At 36.6% G+C, this 23,390-nt stretch overlaps 1 protein-coding gene across 1 annotated transcript in view; it reads right to left on the reverse strand.

The window, feature by feature from the left end:
• Positions 1-14,101, reverse strand: part of LOC100369361 (talin-1-like) — a 192,519-nt gene extending 178,418 nt beyond the window's left edge. Inside the window, exon 1 of the mRNA XM_085494559.1 lies at positions 14,047-14,101. The gene's annotated coding sequence lies outside the window, so the exon portion shown is untranslated. The remainder of the gene's footprint in view (positions 1-14,046) is intronic.
• Between the last annotated feature and the right edge of the window lie 9,289 nt (positions 14,102-23,390).

The raw sequence follows: 23,390 nt of genomic DNA on the forward strand, positions 1-23,390 counted from the left end.
TACATCCTATTGGTACTTGGCGGCACTCCAGAAATCTTGACGACGAGAATATAGCTTTAATTATGCTATCGCATTTTATTCCTACGTTACAACGATTGGAGATCGCATATAACATTTCGACTCTTAAATTATAATCAGTGAAACTTGTCTGAATTTGGGTAAATCAAAGAAACCAAGAAAATGGCACTTGCTTAAGCATTTTCACCACCAGACTTTCTCTCCCAAACATTTCCTGCACTTTTTTCTTATTTTCTTAAATATTTCTGAAAATGAACCCTAATTTTGGAGCCAACAAACAAAATGTGCGTCAATTTTCAGTTTTTACTCAAAAACTACCAGACATTCTCGTCTAAATTTGTCTGCCTTTTTTTCTTAAATTATTCAATATTTCTATATTCAATTTTGGAGCCAACAGATAAAATTTTAGTCAATTTTCAGTCTTTACTCAAAAAATTAGGCTATTTTTGTTCTAAACTGCAGAAGGAAAGTGCAGACTATAAACAAGATTATTATGTCAATTTGTGATGAAAAGAGGGAGCTGGTTGTGAGAAGGTTAAAAGACATCACTAAGCATGTGATGAAAAGAGGGAGCTGGTTGTGAGAAGGTTAAAAGACATCACTAAGCATGTGATGAAAAGAGGGAGCTGGTTGTGAGAAGGTTAAAAGACATCACTAAGCATGTGGTGAAAAGAGGGAACTGGTTGTGAGAAGGTTAAAAGACATCACTAAGCATGTGATGAAAAGAGGGAACTGGTTGTGAGAAGGTTAAAAGACATCACTAAGCATGTGGTGAAAAGAGGGAACTGGTTGTGAGAAGGTTAAAAGACATCACAAAGCATGTGATGAAAAGAGGAAACTGGTTGTGAGAGGGTTAAAAGACATCACTAAGCATGTGATGAAAAGAGGGAACTGGTTGTGAGAAGGTTAAAAGACATCACTAAGCATGTGATGAAAAGAGGGAGCTGGTTGTGAGAAGGTTAAAAGACATCACTAAGCATGTGATGAAAAGAGGGAACTGGTTGTGAGAAGGTTAAAAGACATCACTAAGCATGTGGTGAAAAGAGGGAACTGGTTGTGAGAAGGTTAAAGACATCACTAAGCATGTGGTGAAAAGAGGGAACTGGTTGTGAGAGGGTTAAAAGACATCACTAAGCATGTGGTGAAAAGAGGGAACTGGTTGTGAGAGGGTTAAAAGACATCACTAAGCATGTGGTGAAAAGAGGGAACTGGTTGTGAGAAGGTTAAAAGACATCACTAAGCATGTGGTGAAAAGAGGGAACTGGTTGTGAGAAGGTTAAAGACATCACTAAGCATGTGGTGAAAAGAGGGAACTGGTTGTGAGAAGGTTAAAGACATCACTAAGCATGTGGTGAAAAGAGGGAACTGGTTGTGAGAGGGTTAAAAGACATCACTAAGCATGTGGTGAAAAGAGGGAACTGGTTGTGAGAAGGTTAAAAGACATCACTAAGCATGTGATGAAAAGAGGGAGCTGGTTGTGAGAAGGTTAAAAGACATCACTAAGCATGTGATGAAAAGAGGGAACTGGTTGTGAGAAGGTTAAAAGACATCACTAAGCATGTGGTGAAAAGAGGGAACTGGTTGTGAGAAGGTTAAAGACATCACTAAGCATGTGGTGAAAAGAGGGAACTGGTTGTGAGAGGGTTAAAAGACATCACTAAGCATGTGGTGAAAAGAGGAACTGGTTGTGAGAGGGTTAAAAGACATCACTAAGCATGTGGTGAAAAGAGGGAACTGGTTGTGAGAAGGTTAAAAGACATCACTAAGCATGTGGTGAAAAGAGGGAACTGGTTGTGAGAAGGTTAAAGACATCACTAAGCATGTGGTGAAAAGAGGGAACTGGTTGTGAGAAGGTTAAAGACATCACTAAGCATGTGGTGAAAAGAGGGAACTGGTTGTGAGAGGGTTAAAAGACATCACTAAGCATGTGGTGAAAAGAGGGAACTGGTTGTGAGAAGGTTAAAAGACATCACTAAGCATGTGGTGAAAAGAGGGAACTGGTTGTGAGAGGGTTAAAAGACATCACTAAGCATGTGGTGAAAAGAGGGAACTGGTTGTGAGAGGGTTAAAAGACATCACTAAGCATGTGATGAAAAGAGGGAACTGGTTGTGAGAAGGTTAAAAGACATCACAAAGCATGTGATGAAAAGAGGAAACTGGTTGTGAGAAGGTTAAAAGACATCACTAAGCATGTTATTAAATGTTCATGAAGACTTTTGAATTAAACAAATGAGTAAACACAAGTTACAATATACTGTAAAATACTTTATTTTAGCTGGAATTAATTTTCGCTGAAACAATTTCTTGGATATTTTCACTGATTTCTGACGAGTTGATTATGATATTAGGAAGATGGACACACAGCCCTGTCATGTAGTCCTAAACATGGAATATGGTTTCAGTGGTAAAATGCACTGTATGTATGCATTAAATTGCCAAAACACCATTATTATAAATAGACAAATAGAATTGTTTACGTATGTGTTACAATGCAACAGTCACACAATGACACACAGTTCTGTGTTACAAACACAAAATATATTACAAAACATACATTTGCATTGCAACACATACGTAAGGAATTCTTCTAGTTGTTGACAGACACACAAACATATTTAACAATCTTGTCACGTAACTGTAACCACACAAGTAAGTGCTTTGGTCATGATTAGTTCTCATATCCTCTCATCTTACTGTAAGTAACCTAATTATACCATACAATAATAGAACAAGTAGGGGGGTCGGGTCAAACTACCAACCTGGCTCAACAATGTCTTGCCTATATCCGCCATGCATCAACATAGGTGTTAAATTGCTGTGAATTCCAAAAGTCAGAAAATTCAACCCAAGATGATATAGCTTTTAAAGTAGAAAAATTCAGATCTGATTACTGAATTCAGGGTGTGGTATATTCAGAATCATGCGATGGTATATTCAAAATCTTGAAGTGGAATATTTGAAAACGAGGGGTGGTATATTCAAAATCCTGGAATGGTATATTTGAAATCATAGAGTGGTATACTCAAAATCATGGGGTGGTATATTTGAAATCATAGGGTGGTATATTTAATATCACGGGGTGGTATATTTAAAATCATGGGGTAGTATATTTAAAATCATGGGGTAGTATATTCAAAATCATGGGGTGGTATATTCAAAATCATGGGGGGGTATATTTGAAATCATGGGGTGGTATATTTGAAATCATGGAGTGGTATTATTGGTCTGTCCGCACACACAACACTAAACAAACAGATCCAATCCCTCTACATTATTATTGGTCAGTCCCTACACACTCCACCAATCCCTTCAAACTAATAATGGTCCATCCCTAAGTAATGGATGCTTATAACAAGTGTTAACTTGTTGAACACCAACTGTCTAAACATAAAGACAGTTCATGAGGTCACGCAATCAATCAGTTCACAAGATGACTTTCACAAGACGTACTACGTAAGAAGCAAAGTCAACTACTGTCACCTTTCACAAGATAAGCACAGTAGTTATTCACAGTAGAATCTAAGCTTAGCAGTTCACATCAGGAATTATTGCCGTAAATAATGACAGGTCCTGAAGTTGATTACATTTCTGAGAAGCCAGCAAATGTACAAAAAGCAATATCATGAAATGTGATTTTTCTTTTATGATGTTGTTAAATTAAGTTATGCATGTTATTTCATGTTATTTGTAATTAATATATTGAATCGCTCATTAAGGCAATTGCCAATTTAGTGAGTGTAATCAGGGAACATCATCAATAAGCAGTGCTTCGTTATGTCCCCTTTTTCTTGTAACCATATTTATTTATATATTATTTTTATATTTTGTGCATAAATAATGTATCAACTACAGATGGATACAAGGAAATAAAATTATTGTCATTGTCATGCCATTAATATATTCAGTAATCAGGTCAAGCAGAACAAGTGAATGTGAAAAATGTCATTATTAGAAAAAATTATTTAGAAAATAGTAGCCTTATAAGGAGAATTGTGCATATTGAGGCACTAATAATTTAGAGCCTTGAATGATCCCACATAGAATAGATATGAGCGGATGCAAAGGAGGAGTGGGTAGAAAGAACAGCTGATACATGTACTGTAGAAGTATTAATTTTGACTGGTGTTTAATTTCACGATACAGGAAACTACTTTATTTTAACTGGAATTAAGTTTCACTGAAAAAACATTTTGGTTGTTTTGTACATGTATGAAGTTTATTTTCACTGATTTTTGATGATTTTTTTTAAATATTTTTGTGCCAGGCGACAGTTCTGGACATTGAATGTCACCGTTGTCTCTCCTGACTATTTTTTTTGTATGTGCAAATTGCAAGTGCTAGTGCTGACACATAGTGCATTTTGCCACAGAAGTCATATTCATGTTTGGGACTACATGACAGGGCTGTGTGGCCATCTCTCTGTCAAATGGCAATTTTAATGTGCTATCCTGGCGTCAACCAGGCTCGGTCGAACACAAGCACCTGCGGACCTTAACAAAGGTTCCCCCAAGTCGCATTCGTCAGTGAATGAATCTTGGCCAGTGGAATTGGCCTGCCCATTGAGTCTGTGGCACACTCACCCAGGGTAGGGGTTGACCCATCAATGTTTAGCCTAAGGTACGATTTGAACTTGGGTCTACCGATCATGAGTCTGATGCGACAACCACTATGCTACCAGTGACCGGTCTGATTTTTGATGATGTAAATTATACTATTCATCTTTTCAATGAAAATAGCGAAAATTAAAATCCACATGAAAATGAAAGTACTGGTACTTTACAGTTTTGACAATTTGAGCATAACCACTGTATTTTAAATTCGCAGATTTTCCAGTGACATAATGGTTTCTATTACTTCACATGGTCACAAAATCTAGCGAACTTCAGTTATCAGTGTTTACAGTACTGTGAAATACTTTATTTTAGCTGGAATTAAATTTCACTAAAAAGACTATTTGTATGGAGTTTATTTTCACTGATTTCAGTAAAAAGTGAAAATTAAGTATTTTACAGTAACCATCAACACTACTAAAAACAATCTGAAATGAACACCTATCAGTTGAATGTAAAAAATAGATAAAAAAAAAGGATTCACTGAATTTTATTTCTTCTGAATCATCCCTTCATTGCAAAAATAAATTCCAAGTGAAAATAAAGTATTTTACAGTAATCATCAATACTAGTGGAGTGTTTTAAATATCAGCAATACCATATGGTATGAATAAATACACAAGTTGATTCAAGTGAATTTATAAACCACGGGAACCATTTTAAAATCCAATATTCAATTTACAAAAAAATGATTGCATAAAATAATCTGTATATAAAAGTTGTGCAGACAGCGTAATGCAGTCGGCAACTAGACTATCATGCTTTTCAGTTTCCTCCCTCCCCCAAGAGGATTAACCACGATAAAATAAATCTGAAACATACGATGCTCCTTTACTTTCGAGAATTCATTCGTTATGTTTTAATATCAGTCGATCCAGTACTGCATTCCTGATACAGCATCAGGAGACGTTTCAATGAATGCATTACCTAAATCATACCATTGTACGTTACGCCGAAAAAATCTCAGAAGTTCTCAAGGCGAGCTAGATTCAAAACGATTTTCACAAAAGAGCACACCATAAGGGAAGGACAAAAAGACGAAAGGTTCTTGATGAGATCTCATTGAATAGTCAGGATGAATACATTCAAGACACTTGGCTACTCTGTATTCACTACTTTACGCTATACAAATTTGTAAACAAGCCGCATACAAATACTGATTCCTGAATAACAAACATAAACACATGGTAGCCGGCATGTTAACACTGATTAATTACAGCACTCATATATGGTAGCCGGCATGTTAACACTGATTAATTACAGCACCCATATATGGTAGCTGGCATGTTAACACTGATTAATTACAGCACCCATATATGGTAGCCGGCATGTTAACACTGATTAATTACAGCACCCATATATGGTAGCTGGCATGTTAACACTGATTAATTACAGCACCCATATATGGTAGCCGGCATGTTAACACTGATTAATTACAGCACCCATATATGGTAGCTGGCATGTTAACACTGATTAATTACAGCACCCTTATATGGTAGCTGGCATGTTAACACTGAATAATTACAGCACCCATATATGGTAGCCGGCATGTTAACTCTGATCAATTACAGCACCCATATATGGTAGCCGGTATGTTAACACTGATCAATTACAGCACCCATATATGGTAGCCGGTATGTTAACGCTGATTAATTACAGCACCCATATGTGGTAGCTGGCATGTTAACACTGATCAATTACAGCACCCATATATGGTAGCCGGCATGTTAACACTGATCAATTACAGCACCCATATATGGTAGCTGGCATGTTAACGCTGATTAATTACAGCACCCATATATGGTAGCCGGCATGTTAACACTGATTAATTACAGCACCCATATATGGTAGCCGGTATGTTAACACTGATCAATTACAGCACCCATATATGGTAGCCGGCATGTTAACACTGATCAATTACAGCACCCATATATAGTAGCCGGCATGTTAACACTGATCAATTACAGCACCCATATATGGTAGCCGGTATGTTAACACTGATTAATTACAGCACCCATATGTGGTAGCCGGCATGTTAACACTGATTAATTACAGCACCCATATATGGTAGCCGGCATGTTAACACTGATTAATTACAGCACCCATATATGGTAGCCGGTATGTTAACACTGATCAATTACAGCACCCATATATGGTAGCTGGCATGTTAACACTGATCAATTACAGCACCCATATATGGTAAACGGCATGTTAACAGTGATTAAATACAGCACCCATATATGGTAGCCAGCATGTTAACACTGATTAATTACAGCACCCATATATGGTAGCCAGCATGTTAACACTGATTAATAACAGCACCCATATATGGTAGCTGGCATGTTAACACTGATCAATTACAGCACCCATATATGGTAAACGGCATGTTAACAGTGATTAATTACAGCACCCATATATGGTAGCCAGCATGTTAACACTGATTAATTACAGCACCCATATGTGGTAGCCAGCATGTTAACACTGATTAATAACAGCACCCATATATGGTAGCTGGCATGTTAACACTGATCAATTACAGCACCCATATATGGTAGCCGGCATGTTAACACTGATTAATAACAGCACCCATATATGGTAGCTGGCATGTTAACACTGATCAATTACAGCACCCATATATGGTAGCCGGCATGTTAACACTGATCAATTACAGCACCCATATATGGTAGCTGGCATGTTAACACTGATTAATTACAGCACCCATATATGGTAGCCGGCATGTTAACACTGATTAATTACGATACCCATATATGGTAGCCGGCATGTTAACACTGATTAATTACAGCACCCATATATGGTAGCCGGCATGTTAACACTGATTAATTACAGCACCCATATATGGTAGCTGGCATGTTAACACTGATTAATTACAGCACCCATATATGGTAGCCGGCATTTAAAACTGATTAATTACAGCACCCATATATGGTAGCCGGCATGTTAACACTGATTAATTACAGCACCCATATATGGTAGCTGGCATGTTAACACTGATTAATTACAGCACCCACATACAAATGTATGGTAGCTGGCATGTTAACACTGATTAATTACAGCACCCATATATGGTAGCCGGCATGTTAACACTGATCAATTACAGCACCCATATATGGTAGCTGGCATGTTAACACTGATTAATTACAGCACCCATATATGGTAGCCAGCATGTTAACATTGATTAATTACAGCACCCATATATGGTAGCCGGCATGTTAACACTGATTAATTACAGCACCCATATATGGTAGCCGGCATGTTAACACTGATTAATTACAGCACCCATATATGGTAGCCGGCATGTTAACGCTGATTAATTACAGCACCCATATATGGTAGCCGACATGTTAACATTGTTTAATTACAGGACCCATATATGGTAGCCGGCATGTTAACGGCATGTTAATGTGAGAAGAAGGTAGATTTGGGTGTACGTGAACAAACATGGTTTCCACGAAAAATTTGTGAAATTAAAACATTGCGAATATGCTCAAAACATCAAAAATAGTGAATTTAAATGTCAGTGAAAATAAATGTTTTTACAGTATATGAGTTTCAATTGGAAATGCGCTTCTAATAGAGCAAATACTGTAAACAATTTTATTTTAGCTGGAATCAGTTTTCACTGAAAAGAGTTTTGCATGTTTTGTGTAAATTTTATTTTTACTGGTTTGTGATGAATTGAATTTAAAATAGAGGAAAAAGGGTATATCCGCTGTTTTCTTTAACTGAATCATCTCTTCAGTAAAAATAAAGTATTTTACAGAATGATATGATGAAATATTGAACAAGTATGTGTAACAGAGTCAACCTTGCTAGAGTTACGAAAAAATTTACTTGACTTGTTTTGCAGTTTTACTTTTCTAGGATTCACAAAGTGCGACCGAGTTCAAGCACTGTCAGTCTTTATGAGGGGGAAGTGTTGGCCAAGTGTGGAGCCGAGTAACAATTGAAATGTTTTACAACACAAAAGTCTGACAGGTGCTAAAAATAGTTTTACACAATGTCCTATTGTTAAACGTAAACACCATATAGTAAACTAAAGTGTACGTACATGAGAAAAAAACACCAATGCCGAAAGCAATGATGGAATCAAAAAAATGAACAAATCAACAACTAGATCAGTGAAATCGACAACTGGATCAGTGAAATCAACAACTTGATCAGTGAAATCAGCAATTAGATCAGTGAAATCAGCAACAAGGCCAGTGAAATCACCAACAAGATCAGTGAAATCAACAACTGGATTAGTGAATAGACAACTGGATCAATGAAATCAACAACTAGATCAGTGAAATCAACAGCTATGTCAATGAATAGACAACTGGATCAGTGAAATCAACAACTGGATCAGTGAAATCAACAACTATATCAATGAATAGATAACTGGATCAGTGAAATCAACAACATGATCAGTGAATAGACAACTGGATCAGTGAAATCAACAACATGATCAGTGAATATACAACTGGGTCGATGAAATCAACAACTATATCAATGAATAGACAACTGGATCAGTGAAATCAACAACATGATCAGTGAATAGACAACTGGATCAGTGGAATCAACAACTATATCAATGAATAGACAACTGAATCGATGAAATCAACAATATGATCAGTGAAATCAACAACTGGATCAGTGAAATCAACAACATGATCAGTGAATAGACAACTGGATCAGTGAAATCAACAAATGGATCAGTGAAATCAACAACTGGATCAGTGAAATCAACAACTGGATCAGTGAATAGACAACTGGATCGATGAAACCAACAATATGATCAGTGAAATCAACAATATGATCAGTGAAATCAACAACTGGATCAGTGAAATCAACAAAATCAGTGAAATCAACAACTATATCAATGAATAGACAACTGGATCAGTGAAATCAACAACTGGATTAGTGAATAGACAACTGAATCGGTGAAATCAACAACATTATCAGCGAAATCAACAACTGGATCAGCGAAATCAACAACTATATCAATGAATAGACAACTGGATCAGTGAAATCAACAACATGATCAGTGAATAGACAACTGGATCGATGAAATCAACAATATGATCAGTGAAATATCAACAACTTGATCGGTGAAATCAACAACTCAAAACATATATATATGTATATTCTATTTATTTTTGTAACCTAAATAAACAAAACAACACCACTGACCATTAATCACGTAATTCAGTAGTTCAATACCTGGGAATAGATAGCCTACTTCAAGGAGACAAGTTTCCTAACAGTTAAGGTCTGATGTCAATCAAACTATGCAAACAGAAAAAGATAATCACTGTTTATTTATCCAAGTATTAAATTTGTATGCCCAGAACAGAAAACATACACCTTTAGAAGTATTAACATATGGTACAGAGTTCTATAGATATTATTCATTCTATTTTTATATTATTATATATTATTTTCCATATTTAATGTATAGATGTAGTATAACACAATAAATTATAGACTGTAGGAGAACGAATATTCACTGGGTTTGATTTTTAATAGTGGATTTGATGTTGAGGATATATTTACTAGCTTTCATTCTGTGGTTAACTCACTGGGTTTAATTTTAGTAGATTTGATGTTGTAGGGATATTCACTAGGTTTTAAATTCACTGGTTTGTGAAGGAAACAATACATTCTGTGGTTAACTCACTGGGTTTAATTTTAGTAGATTTGATGTTGCAGGGATATTCACTAGGTTTTAAATTCACTGGTTTGTGAAGGAAACAATACATTCTGTGGATAACTCACTGGGTTTAATTTTAGTGGATTTCATGTTGTAGGGATATTCACTAGGTTTTAAATTCACTGGTTTGTGAAGGAGACAATACAACATAATGTTAACTTCAAGTGTTGATTTCTGTGTTGATATCAATTTAGATGATACTAAAAACCAGGAAATAGTTAAACCATACCATGTTTTGAATTATTCCTTATGTAAGTTGAAATAATGATGACTATGATACTCACTTCAGAAAATGTTATGAAAATGTAAAGCCAGTTGATAGGAAGCTTGGAAGTGTCTAAAATGTAAATGCATTAATTATTCACTGGGTTTTAATTTCGCTATTTTCACTGATAAGTAAAATCCGCTAAATTAAATCTACATGAACATGTAAAATAACAATAAAACTCATCGTTTCTTTGACAAATTTGTGATATTAAAACGCAGTGAATATGCTCAACATAGTGAAATTATGTACAGAAAGTACAGATTGCAGAACAATAGGAAGTAGCGCATAGAGTTTCACTCTCGGTTAATTTTTTCTCAAGAACATTTCTTGATGCGTTTGCGTTGATTGTTGTGTCGGAAATGGCATACTGCAATGAATAGTTAGAATATACTGTAAAACATGTTGAAAAAGCAGCATGCAATTTTAGCGAATTTGTGGTAAAATGACATAATAGCAAAATGTTGATTTAGCGAATCTCTCTCGTCATTGTTGATTTCTTTGTTTGGTGGCCATTTTGAATTGATAATAAAGTCATTAGCGACATCTTGAATTAGCGAATCAGTTCTCTCGCTAAATTCACGAAAAAGACATGCTCGCGAAAAAGACATGTTTTACAGTAAAGCTAAGAAGCTATACGAGAACACAAACATAAGTTCCTTGTTAGATAAGTGCATGCACTAGTATGAACAGGATTTAAACAATGTGAATCAAAGTTCAATTCATTTATTGTTATTTTACAAACATGCTCACGTAGTTTTAAATTAGAAAATTTTACTTATCAGTGATATTAAAATCCAGTGAATAGTATACAGCCGCAATATGGGGGAAGGAGAGACTTTTTTTATTATTAAACTTTTTAAGTACTGTGAAATACTTTATTTTAGCTGGAGTTTTGTATGGAATATATTCTCACTGATTTTTGACGAGTTGAATGTAAAATATAGGAAAAAGAGTGTATTCACTGGATTTTATTTTCACTGAATCATTCCTTCAGCAAAAATAGTGAAAATTAATTCCAAGCAAAAATAAAGTATTTTACAGTATTGTAAAACCATTTATTTTTACGGACATTTAATTTCAGAATGACTATTTAGATATTTTGAGCATATTTCACAGGGTTTTAATCAGTAAGTTCATGAATATGCCAGTTAAACAATGAGTTCTTATTGTAATTTTACAGGTTTGTACTGTAAAATACTTCATTATCACTTGGAATTAATTTTCACTATTTTCGCTGAAGGAATGATTCAGTGAAAATAAAATCCAGCGAATATACCTTTTTTCCTATATTTTACATTCAACTTGGCAGAAATCAGTGAAAATAAAATCCATACAAAATAGAGAAAAGTCTTTTAAAAAAATTAATTCCAGTGAAAATAAAGTATTTTACAGTACTAGTATTTAATTAGCGGATTTTACTTATTAGTGAAATTAAAACTCGCCTAATACTTAATGCATTTGCAGTATATTCTTTCAGTGTGTTTTAGTTTACTGTGGAGTAATCCCACGTTACATGTAATATTGAACAAAAGTATAAAAATATTTAAAAAATAATATAAAAAAAATAATATTATTATACTTCTGTCACCATAACGTCATAAGTTACAGCGTGCCGTAATTTTGCGGTAGTTTACGGGGTATTTTCCTCCTACCGTATAAGGAAATGTGAATTCCAAATATGGAATGATTACGTACATAAGCATCCTCTAATAATAAAAACAAACATAGCTGCCATCGGGGTTTGACCGGACTACACACAAAGAAGTTCGCTGCACGCCAGCCGATACTCCAGCTGTACTGTTTTCGTGCATACTTCGAGGTATTCTCGTAATAACCTCATATTCATACTATAAACTTCAATTCTGATTTTGGAAATATAAATCATCTTAATAAAGCTATAAAAGTGATTAAAAACTTATTCAATTTTATCCTTATACCATTATGATTTATATCTAACAAATTTTCAATAAATGTGAATGTTGTCATGGGAATGTTGAAATAAATGTTGTCATGGGAACATGTATAGCCTCTACAACTTCTTGTTTTGATTTCAAAGAAACTAATTAAATGAATAAATAAACTTGGGCACAGCTATTAGGTAACCATGGTAACAAATGATTGCCATATTTAGCAGTGACATTGGGAAATTAGGATAAATATTGACTCAGTGTCTCCTTACAAAAAGGAGCAAAAATATTTTGTTGTGGGTCTCAACATAACTGATGTAACTTCATCTAGTTACAAACTTGTTCTGCAAGTTAGCAACGTTTTTAACAACTAAAAAAGGCAATACAAGGAAACGCATTGTTATTTTTGTCATACAAAAAGTGTGTCAAATTAGTAGTTTTTCAGAAAGAGGTGAAAGAGGCGTGGTACTTCATAACAGATGTTTCAACTTATGGAAAGGGTCACCCTTAATAAAACATATATAAAAAAATAAACAAACTATCCAGCATATGTCTTAGAATATGCAAGAGTTGAACTACAGCGACAGCGTGGTGTCTACGAACTGATTAAAATAAACAGTCACTGCTCTTGCCAAAGAAATGCCAGACTGAGAGGATTCCTAGACTGTTGGTCTTCCTGCCAAAACCAAGCCGAATACACTGATTCATCAACGTGACCTCTGACCCCGGTGATTCAGACATCCTGGAATTGACACCCAGGGATCCTTGAGACAGTTGCATAACTAAATTTTAAAGCATTTTTCTGCAAATGTAGGTTACAGATGGCTGGGGTTCAACTTCAAAAGTAATTTACCGCCTTAATTGCTTAATTTGAGGACTGCACGCCGTAAAACACATAGACATAACGTTTAAGAATTCCAAGAATTCGCCTCGTTGTAAATATACAAGTGATTCATAACGCTCACAATTTTACAATTACGGGTAAAAAAAACCCATGCAAAATTAGTTACAACGACAGTGCGCACGACCGATCGGATTTCATTTGAAGGTCATAAAGTGTGATGGGTCTTATTTAAAGTTGAGGCCAGGCGTGGGTTGGGCTAGCGACCATTCACGCCAGATTACAATACTCGAGTTCACCTCAAGCAATTACCGAGACGCCGAGGATTTGTCTGCACGCAAAAGGAGAAAAAGAGAGATGTTTGCGGTCAGCAGGTTAACGGATTACAGCTAGCGTATAAAGTTGCAAGGAAAATCGCAGATGTCATTCAAGTATGCGAGGTCATTGCAACAAGATGACTTACAGACGCTGACAGTGTGTATAAGTGTGTTCGGGAATTCAACACAAACTCGAGTCGGGTATCCCACGATCTGACCCAAAATTACTCGCCTCTCGCGCGGTTTTGGTCAATTTCCATAAAGAAACAGCGACACGTATGCATTATCACGTTTTTCGCTAAGCGCTGAATGTCCGCGGTGTCGGGGAAAAGCTCGGGGTTCGGGGTAAAATCATTAAAAACTTCGGCCTACCTTGATCAAAGTTCGCTTCCTCCTGGCTTCTGCTGCCTGAAATCAAAAATGGCGGATCTAAATAGTGACGTCACCGTTGAAGGAAGAGCCCACCCTTATTATGTAAATTAATCGGCCACTCAAAATAGCATCTCCGTGTAGGGCTTAAAATTTCGTCCAATATTAGAAGTTCCAAGAAACCGTAAGAAAATGAATCTTTTCCGGCAATTGATTTTGATCTGGATTTTTATTTCAAGTATGATGTGGATGCAATTTGTTTTTGTTTTTCTTCTGTCAAGAATTGCGTGTTAGGATTTTTATAAATATATTTTGCCCTGTAGATTTGTTTTAATATGCTGTTTTTTTCAATGCATATTTTTTAAAACAATCACCGTCGAGTTTTTAATGGTCAACCTTTTAAATAGTTTCACAGACGGGATACGTATAAGGATCGGGTACAAGTGCATTTCGAGCAGAACATATTTGTCTCGAATCTAACGTCTCTGCGTCTCTAATGAAGATTTAGTCAGGACTAGCCCACGATCGGGATAAATATCCCATTCGGGAAAAATATAATTTAACAACAGGTAGAAAAAAATGTCCTGGACAGCCTATGTCCGACCCCGACCGACCCCAGGCCAAGTCTCTGGTGGAACTAAGTATGTCTGCCATGTATAAAGTGTGTCAAGGCGATCTAAGGGGAGATACTTCGACCGAGATATAAAACAATATCGCGATCGCGATATATATATATCTCAATCAGGATACGCATATACCGCGATCAGGATATATATTTCAATCGGGATTCGCGTATATCGGGATATATATCTCAATCAGGATACGCATATATCGAGATCGGGATATATATCTCAATCAGGATACGCATATATCGCGATCGGGATATATATCTCAATCAGGATACGCATATATCGAGATAGGGATATATATCTCAATCAGGATACGCATATATCGCGATCGGGATATATATCTCAATCAGGATACGCATATATCGCGATCGGGATATATATTTCAATCGGGATTCGCGTATATCGGGATCGGGATATATATCTCAATTAGGATACGCATATATCGCGATCGGTATATATATTTCAATCGAGATTCGCGTATATCGCGATCGGGATATATATCTCAATCAGGATACGCATATATCGCGATCGGGATATATATTTCAATCGGGATTCGCGTATATCGGGATCGGGATATATATCTCAATCAGGATACGCATATATCGAGATCGGGATATATATCTCAATCAGGATACGCATATATCGAGATCGGGATATATATTTCAATCAGGATACGCGTATATCGGGATCTGGATATATATCTCAATCAGGATACGCATATATCGCGATCGGGATATATATTTCAATCAGGATTCGCGTATATCGCGATCGGGATATATATTTTAATCAGGATTCGCGTATATCGCGATCGGGATATATATCTCAATCAGGATACGCATATATCGCGATCGGGATATATATTTCAATCGGGATTCGCGTATATCGGGATCGGGATATATATCTCAATTAGGATACGCATATATCGCGATCGGTATATATATTTCAATCGAGATTCGCGTATATCGCGATCGGGATATATATCTCAATCAGGATACGCATATATCGCGATCGGGATATATATCTCAATTAGGATACGCATATATCGCGATCGGGATATATATTTCAATCGGGATTCGCGTATATCGGGATCGGGATATATATTTCAATTAGGATACGCATATATCGCGATCGGGATATATATTTCAATCGGGATTCGCGTATATCGCGATCGGGATATATATATATCCAGTTCGACAAATAGTCACAATGAAAATGCTTTCTGAGATGGTACCATTAATGTAATGTGTAATACTACAGGTAATAGTAATAGTAATAGTACAGCAGTAATAATAATAGTAATAGTAATAGTAATAGTACAGCAGTAATAATAATAGTAATAGTAATAGTAATAGTAATAGTAATAGTACAGCAGTAATAATAATAGTAATAGTAATAGTACAGCAGTAATAATAATAGTAATAGTAATAGTAATAGTAATAGTACAGCAGTAATAATAACAGTAATAGTAATAGTAATAGTACAGCAGTAATAGTAATAGTAATAGTAATAGTACAGCAGTAATAGTAATAGTAATAGTAATAGTACAGCAGTAATAATAATAGTAATAGTAACAGTACAGCAGTAATAATAATAATAATAGTAACAGTAATAGTAATAGTAATAATAATAGTAATAGTAACAGTAATAGTAACAATAACAGTAATAAGTAATGATAATATTATTGGAAATAGTAAAGTTAATAGTATTGACAACAGTGAACAGCGAATCTTTGTGCATCCACAAAACTTTGAAGTCAGTTACGTATGAGTTGTAATTATTAGTAAAGAAGTTAGCCTTTTAATCATCATTTTAATACTACATTCATTTTTAAGTATTTTTCAATATATTTGTTGATCATTTTGGGCCAAATAGACATACATTTTCTATTGGCGATCATAATGAGTCTTGATAAACATTTTTGAAAAATATAAGTGAAAAATTATATAAAAATATTTTGAAATCTGTTTTATTATTTGAATGGTGACGAAAGTTGACCTTGGCATGAGTCGTCACCAGCGCATGCGTCGGATGGCCATAGCGTGTCATTGTTTACAAACATGCGTCTACCCAAGAGCCTTTGCGTGTTTAGCGTGTGTTGTTATCGTCGCTTGGGACTCAATTCCCGCGCGTGCCCTGGTGTTGACACTTCCGCTTTAAACATGAAATTATTTGTAGAGTATGATCAGTGGCCTTCATCAAAGTTGTTTTGGTGTTTATTTCATCTCCTTTGAACAACTTTGTAAATTATGTTGTTTTTTTGAAAAAAATGAGAGACTAATACAATTTTAATGAGACTTGTAAATTAAAATATAATTTTGAACCGCATAACAAAAGAGTCATAATCATTGAAGGTATCATCAAATTTACAAAATCTAGTTCAAAGTAAAAATAACATTTCTTTGATAATGTATCTTTCAAAAAATAAATAAATAAAAGCAACTTTTTAAACATGCTCAAAATTACTCAAAATGGTAGTGAACTTTGAAACCAAGTATGTATTGACGCGGCGGTTCAAGGGATATTTTTTTCCCATCACGGTAACGTTCAAACGTGTGTTTTTTTGGGGGGGGCGGGGGGTAAGTACAAATATTGGAATGGGATTTGAGTTCGCCTCACCCATCCCGGTTCGTCAATACTTGTGTAATTATAGACGGTACTAATGTCATCAGTTTTCAGGTCAGACAGTCAACATTTATAGGTTTGACCTCTTGACCTATTGTTGCCAACCCCCGTAAATTATCCTTACGTTCGAGCTGGGGATGCCCGAGAACGAGAAGCAGTGAATCGACACTGTGACAACATCCGGTATTGACACTGTGACAACATCCGGTATTGACACTGTGACAACATCCGGTATTCACCTTGTAAAAACGCCCAACACCACTAATTAAGGCCAAGAAAAATGTTGTTTTCTATAATTGATGCGTGCGTTGGCTTTTTATATTTGTTTTTAATTTTTTTTCGAAAATGTAATCGTAATCCAAACATTCTGATCAAAATAGCGCGCGGTTACCATAACATGGACATCTGTGTGTGGGGGCTAACATTCAGTATCATTTCACTATCTAAATCTAAAATATCACTCGAGTTTACGAGTGATTATCAGTAACATGTAGCCCAGTCATTCGCCAACAATTTCGTGTATCGGTGAATGTTTGGATGATGATTTTAACACATCGCTTGTTAGCCTGGGCGATGACACAAATACTATGCAAAATATTTTCCCTTCACTTAATTTTTGCAATTTTTTTTCTATGATGAATTTGCTTTATTTATTTATTCCACTATGTGGGGTATTTTTTCACGCTGTAGGATTTCTTACATGATTTTTTTTTTATTTATTTGAGCCGTACCATTTATACAGCACATGAAAAATTGTCAACAAAGAAGCTGCTTTCTGATTGGCTAAAATGTGTTAAGGTTCTGTACCCAATCATACACAACCTTGTTGTGTAAACACGCCCAACTAAAAATATGTATCTAATTTGACTTAAATTTCAAATATTTTCAAATATTCTAAGAATAATCAGAATCCTTCAGGAAAAAAAATCCACTTTGTCGAAACTCGACGATCAACTGGAATGAGTTGGACTCTTGAAAAGTACTTTTTGATTTATTGATACACACCGTGACTAACCACGCAAAGGCTCATGGGTAGACGCTTGTTTGTAAACAATGACACGCTATGGCCTTCTAACGCATGCGCAGGTGACGACTCCTCCGCTCTAATTAAAATACCCCAAAACATTTAGGATTCGCCCGTCGCCGTAAAATGGTCGTTCCTTGCGACGATGTTACGGTTGCCGTAAAATTGCGACGATGGAAGTACAGAGAGGTAAATTATTTTGGAGACGGGTCGTTGTGAACTTACGTGCCTTCGGAACGCTACTCATACTCAGTAGCAAATGCCCGAAGCAAATATGAAAAGTAAAGCTAAAACAATCGCCGACAATCGTTTTTATTTTTGTTAAACCTCTAAGATATATTTACTGCAATTTTCGCGAATTCGTTCAAATATGATGTATATTTGTTTAAAAACACGAATCGTCTTAACAGTATCGACCTGCGAGTGTTATAGACCTTCAGAAAAAAGGAAAAGTAAAAAACATTTCCAGTTTGCCGAAACTCAACGATCAACCAGGTGACTTCTCATTAATATACAATGGTAAACTAAAGGGTTAACCGTTTGAAATCATTGGGATGGTGAAAAAGTGTGATCAGTGCAATTTTTCTTTTCGTGGTGTCTTATTTTTTGAATGTGAAAACAGTTTTCCTCTGCAACAAATTGCATGCATTTTTTTCACTTCGTGTTTAGCTTACACATGTTTGTCTCGGAAAATAAAAAAAAATAAAAAAAACGCGACGCACTAATCATCACATAATTTGAACTAAACCAGAACTTGGAGTTTGACTTGAGCGGCTGAATTTAAAGGGCGACAGTCGTCGTGCCGCGTCCTGTTCGATATGGGACTCATAGCGACGTATACAACGAGTGTAAAATACATTGTTTATTTACATGAAATTCGAACGCGCGACGACCACCGCGCTTTAAAACTGACAGTACATTTACTGAGCTGATGGCGTTAGGAGTGTTGGTGGATCGCGCATTTAGTTCACTAAAATAGAAATGACGTAATCGAATAATGTAGTGCAGCGTGAAACAGATAAACAAAATGGACGTGCGCATACGATAGAAACATTTCAACCTCAACTGTGTCACTTTTCTATAAATGTTTCGGTGGTACTATGTTGTGGATTCCGGAGAACAAAGTCATTGAGAAATAATAAAACAATGAACAGTTTAAATACGCCTGTCGATATTCTATTTTTTTTGCTCAATTATTTGTCTAAATCGAACGTCTTCACGAATAAGTTAAATGACGTCATGATTATTGGCGTTGACGTCATATGAAACAATTACTATTCATACAAAACCCTGATAAAACGCATCAAATGTACGAATAATCGTGAGGACAACTCTCTTGATTTTTATAAAGATTTATATATTTCACAACTAAAACTGTTTCTATTTCTATGAGAATGCATAACCAGTCGTCTAGGTGATGTTTGCACGTGCGTAGCCAGCGGGTCTAGGTATTGTTTTTATTAAACAACCAACTGTTTGTAACCAAAAGTTTGTAACGTTACAGTGATGTCATGGCACCCGTTTCCATGATGACGATGATGAGATGACCGCCGTGCAAGACATACGAGATCTTCGTTGATGAACATCGATTCTCCCACCATTCAATGTGTTCTCCAAGTGGCAAGTGCGAAATATTATACGAGTTTGGATCTGGACGAGATTTGCACTAAATATCAACTTCGTTACTTTTGAAAATTATAATACGACCCAATCTTCCCGGGAATTACCGCCATCTTTGTTCGCATGGGACCCACATCTCGCGCATGCGTGGCGTGACGACCACGTGAACGCCTTTCTTAGAAGCTCAAATCAGGTTTTTATTGGGGTTTGGAACGCGACTATAAATCTCTCGCACAGCAGATGAATACGGATTGGGAAGCCGATTTGAATATTATGGGCATATTTCCCGCAATTCATATTCGATTGTTAGCGCCAAATACTATCGCATATTAGTCTCAAAACATCAATAAACTTAAAAGTGCGTTCTCAGAGTACAGCTTTAACGCAATGAGGTCCGTCTTTGTGCGGCGTCGCTGGGGGACTTAACTTCTGTCAATACTCCTCACATTCATGGGGAACATTTCAAAAGCACTGTGTGTGGTGTGATGCAATTATATTTGATTCACGGCGTAAAAATTGGTCTATTCATCAGCCTCAACGGGGCAAGCAACTCCCGCGGTGAACTCCGACGGAAATTGATTGCTCTGTATCTCCCCGGATGTTGGCTAGTCTTGGGAGCCTCGGTTTCGTTGATGGCGTCACGGGTGAGTTGCGTGACCACGTATTTCTTTCACGACTGGCATCATACTGCAGTGCAGCGCTCTACAGCACGACGGATTTATGTGTTATATTTGAAAAGAGTGATAATAACAATTCATTCCTGTTAGCTAATTGGACCCAGAGAAAAATATCCATGTTTTTTGCAAATCGCGCGACAGTTAAAGAGGCGGCGGTCGTCGCGATGTGTCGTTTTCGATATACTAGTCCGTTCCTTGCGACATATACTCTCGGCGCAACAAAGGCATTCCTTCCATCTATATAAATATTTATAAATTTGATAATAAATTTCGAACTGAAACAAGAGGGGTATATTGGCCGATTGAATAACAATAACGTCGCTGTGCTCCGTGCTCGTTGATTGGCCTGTTTGATCATCTGCCATTGTAATTTATAAATATTCATAAAGATGAAGGAAATACTAGTACCTTTGTTGTGCCGAGAGTACAACGCGTGTAGAACGCATCGTTTGCTTTACACGAATTTCGAACACTGTACGTTTAGTCCAGTAATCTGGTCAACATTGTGAACGAAACAATTCAATATTCACGAAATAAAATTACAATTAACAACAATATTACAATTTTGGAAAACAAGATTCAAACGTTTTTGCACCGGCGGTAGGGGTGGGTTGGTTGAATGGTTGGCCAGAAACATCTTTGTTTTCCCCATGGCGGTATGAGTAAGCACCGTGGCATTCAAGTTTTTTAGAACATCTCAGAACAATAAACAGTTCATCAATATTAATTACACAATTTTTGTTTGTTTACAAACAACGTTACTCCTGACGCAACAAAGGCATTTCCTTAAACTTGAACGGTCTTGAAAATCAAAACAAATGACTTCATAGAAGACAATCAATACCATTTCATCGCTATTACTATGCCTCGTACGAATACGTCTTTTCTATAAGTTGCGCCCTCCAGCTTCGAAGCATATCTATGACGTAATTGGGTAAGGGCGTTGAAAGCGTCAATCCTCGGGCGGACATCCGGGCATTTTCACCGCTTGGCAACCCTCGCGGTGAAAACATAGAAAACGCTACTTTGAGATGGTTTTTGAGACTCCCCTAAACAGTGTAACAAGATTAGCCCTGTGTGTGTAACATAAATAAATTTGGTTGTTCAGGATTACTTCAAAGTTGAGTTTGTCTTGTTTTCTCGACTTTTCACCGGCTCGACGGCGTTCCACAGCAGCACGCTTAGAGCTCATAGAAACACATGTACAGAGGCGCGCGTCCTAGCAACGTGGAACATTTTGTGACGTAGCTCCGCCCCCGAGGATATCGTTTTGACCAGTAAGATTCATCAATGAAGATTATGTTTTTTAATATTCTAGATGACAACTGATTACAAACGACTATAGATAACAAATGACTACAAATGACTATAGATGACTATAAATGACTATAGTTGTCCAGTTGAACGACATTGCTCTCACATGTAAGCCATATTGACGTAACAATGGCGTCCGTCACTAGAGGGCGCAATTTACATCAATGGTGTATTATTCAGTGTTTTTAATATTAGTTTGACGAAATTTATAATTTTTAACTACGCACCACTGTACCATGTATTTCTGTGGATTCTGTGCGAGCCGCTGTGGAACGCTAGTCGAAGAGCCGGTGAAAATAACTAAAGTCGAGGAAACAGCGCAAACTCAACTTTGAAGCAATCCTGAGAAACTGAATTTATATATGTTGCACATATAGGGGTAATCTTGTTACACTGTTCAGGGGAGTCTCAACAACTACCCCAAAGTGCAGTTTCATGAGATTTTTCGGCCTTTGATTTTTAGTGTGATGGTTGCCAGTCAGTGAAAATGCCCTGGTGTCCGCATGAGAATACGAGCTTAGGGGTCGTCCATTTAAAATCATGGGAGAACAAATATTGCAAGCTAGCCTTTTTAGAAAACAATGAAAAATATATATATAGATCGGACAAAACAAAACGCACTTTTCACACTGGGAAAACAAGGAAAATTAGCAGTTCCTTGAAGTTGAGTGATCTGTAACCTATGTTGCTTATTTCCAGTATAAAACAGGAAAAAAATCACCGAACTATAACCGCAATGTGACGTTATGGAATATGGACCACTGCCGGACACATTAGCTGAGTTAAAGCGCGGTGGTCGTCGCGCTGCGCATGTTCGAATTTCATGTAAATAAACAATGTATTTTACACGCGTTGTATACGTCGCTATGAGTCCCCATATCGAACAGGACGCAGCACGACGACTGCCGCCTCGGGTTCGAGGCCAGCCTGATCTAAACTATCTCGGGTCGACACCGGGTTAACCTGTTCACACGCGTTTTTCAACAGTGGATCGAACCCCACGTGCCACATAATGAACAACCTTAGATGAACTCTAAAACTATCTAACGTCAAAAACTCCATTATGAGATCAATGACAGGCGATGAAAGCGTCCAATCTCTCAATCCCTGGTTAAACCGCACACTCGTGGGAAATTACCTTAAGGGGCCGGCCATTATAAGCTCGACGGGGGTGGGGGTGAACAACATTTTCAAATTGTGTTTTTTTTCACTTAGTTTTATGCTAGATATTTTCTCATATAAATTCATATTTTGCGTGCTTCTATCAAGCGCTTGCTTGTATACATACAGTTAATTTTCTGTAGTTTCCCCGCGGCCGTTGGCGGTATTAAAACTCGGTGATCGTCGCGCAGCGAGTGTTCGAATGTATTTTATACGTGTTTGTCGAACAGGACATGGCGCGACGACCACCGAGATTTAATTTTCTGTAGTTCCCCTTCCTCTGCAAAAACCCACCCACCT

Source organism: Saccoglossus kowalevskii, chromosome 20 (genome assembly GCF_978046115.1).
Source record: "Saccoglossus kowalevskii chromosome 20, keSacKowa6.1, whole genome shotgun sequence".
NCBI lineage: Eukaryota > Metazoa > Hemichordata > Enteropneusta > Harrimaniidae > Saccoglossus > Saccoglossus kowalevskii.